Genomic DNA, 2,292 nt, shown 5'->3' with positions numbered 1-2,292 from the left:
GTCTGGTGTCTGTCTGTCAGTCCGTCCGTAACGGGCTAGGGTTAATTAATGTAACGCAAATACGCGCGTTCTACTGGCTGCCGAGCGCAGCGAAGGCGGCGTCGATTCGCTAAAAAGCTGTCGAGCGCAGCGAAGGCGGCCCCCATTGGCTAAAATCAACATTGTGTTTCTTACAATTTATATGTGGTCTACACATCGTACTTAAAAGCACTGCTTAAATTTCATTTTGCTCTCATTTTCAGCGTCGGTATGCAAGGCCACGCAAAGGGCGCTGCCTGTGTACGCGTTAGTTAGCATAATTAAAAGGCGCCGATAAGCACACACGTACTATATCGTCGTAGGAGATGCTGACAAAAAGGGTAGGCTTTGGTGACTTATATTTCGGCATCAATCGAAACTTTAGTACTTATTGAATATAGAATGATGTTTTAGGCTTCGTAGTACTGCTGTACTAATTTAACTTACATTATTATTTTTCTTAGTACTATTATCAAGGCATCTCATATTTTTGCTTGCAGTCATTTGTAGTAGTAGTACACATAATAATTATATCAGCGTTTAATAACAAATAACAATTGTATTACTATTATTAATAATGTAAAAACTTTAAAATATGACTATTGTGGCTTACACCCCTGCACCTCCGTAATAAACTATTGTCTTCCTTTGTATTTGCGCGCGTAGTGTGCGACCTTCAGATATTATGTGAACTTTCCAACAATATACGTTGTGTACATCAAACAAAATGGGAACAGCGTTTGTGATTAAGCTGGCGCGGATGCACATGTCTAAGCAAGGACACGAACACGAAGGAATACCGACCTACACTATGTACACGATGGGATAGAAGAGCAACACGAAGCACGGAAGGCCATGGACAACGATAGAAGTCTTAGCCGATGCAAACCACGAAGTTGTATGCGTAGCGTGAAAGACGGAAGTGCACGCAGCTATGAAAAGGACAGAGGGACAAGAATATGACGGGAGCGTACAGACCACGGAAGGGAAATAGATATACAGACACCCCAGCATGCTAAAAAGGGTGGCTACGGAAGAGTACGCACGTAGCGGTAAGAGTGCATGGACAGCAACTCTCCCATAGCACCACGGAAGAGCACGGAGTACGGTCGCCGGACCAGGCATGAAGCGGCGGGAATCCGAAAACGGGAAGTCATCGAGCATTAGAGTACGTTATCAGGGTAGAACCGGATCTCACCAAGCCAGGGAGCACGATACTACGGTACCTAACAATCACACGGACGACAGACCAGCCGCGACACCACAAGCTAGCACGATAGCATGGGCTGTGCCACTAAGCCATGGGAGAACGCAGCCGCTGAGCTATAGACGAAAAATCACCGAGCCGCGGAGAACGATACCAGTGTTGAACCTGAGCTTACCGAGCCACGGAGGACAGTACTACATTAGAGCTAGATTGCACGAACGGCGGGCCAGCCACGAAATAAACGGGGAGGTGGGCGCTTGGGGTGACCACGACTGCACACTGTGGAGCTCGTTGCCATTGTAGAACACGATAACACGGACAACGCACATACACTACGTGAGCACATTACCATAGACAGCATTACCACACGGTGATTATACGATAGCGTGATACCGCGGTCGATGGAACCTCACCTGGAGAGCACGATACACGGGCGACGGAACAACACGACTGCATGAAGTCACCAAACCACGGAATAGCACACTTCGGCTAGAGCACCGGCGATGGGAAAGCCAACGGCCACGAAATAGTATCTACCACGAAGCCAGTGCAACCCACATAAACGTTTGAGAACAGAGAAAAGTTAGCATTTACGAAAAGGCCGTACTAAAGCGCATGAACCCACAAGAGAGAGGACAGAACCGCTGAGCAGCGTGGGCCATGGGTGAGCAGGAACCTCGAAGCCGGGAAGAGCACGAAAGAGCATGGACCATTGAAGAAAACAACACCCAACCTGTAGTACGGGGTAACGGAAATGTTCCAAACCACGATATTATACGGGGCCGAATGAGACTACGGAAACGCAATTGGTTAAATACACGATGCCGAGATCTACGGGGTGAACCACGCTCTCAAAACACGCGACACCAAGAAGCACTAAGGTTGCGGCCACCTCATCTCCAACAAACCATGCCACTCCGCCGCGTAGCGGCGGCGAACGGCTAGTCTTACCCCTCTAGTGGAGTGTGTTGTCCGTCCGTCTGTCAGTCCGTCCGAGGGTAGGGTTCTAAAATGTAACGCAAATACGCGCGTTCTACTCGCTGCCGAGCGCAGCGAAGGCGGCCTCG

Source organism: Phytophthora infestans, genomic scaffold (genome assembly GCF_000142945.1).
Source record: "Phytophthora infestans T30-4 supercont1.202 genomic scaffold, whole genome shotgun sequence".
Taxonomy (NCBI): Eukaryota; Oomycota; class Peronosporomycetes; order Peronosporales; family Peronosporaceae; genus Phytophthora; species Phytophthora infestans.
This window is presented reverse-complemented; position numbering follows the sequence as displayed.